Consider the following 352-nt stretch of genomic DNA (forward strand, 5'->3'; position numbering starts at 1 on the left):
CCTCAGTGTGAAGCCTGAGAACTGAAATTGTTAGATGAGTACATAGGCAGTACACTACAAGATATAGGTGCAGGAAAGGACTTTCTAAACCGGACACCAATAGCCCAGGAAACAAGGGCAAGAATTAACAAGTGGGACCTCATTAAATGAAAAAGCTTCTGTACATCAAATGAGACAACCAAGGAAGCAAACAGAAAACCCACGGAATGGGAGAAATTCTTCACCAGCAACACATCCGAAAAGGTTTAATAACCAGAATATATAACGAACTCAAAATACAGAGAACTAAGACAAGAAGCAATCCAATTAAAAGATGGGCTAAGGAGCTGAACAGAGAACTAAAAGAAGTAAA

This window comes from Nannospalax galili, unplaced genomic scaffold, assembly GCF_000622305.1.
Source record: "Nannospalax galili isolate Female #2095 unplaced genomic scaffold, S.galili_v1.0 scaffold264, whole genome shotgun sequence".
In the NCBI taxonomy this organism is placed as follows: Eukaryota; Metazoa; Chordata; class Mammalia; order Rodentia; family Spalacidae; genus Nannospalax; species Nannospalax galili.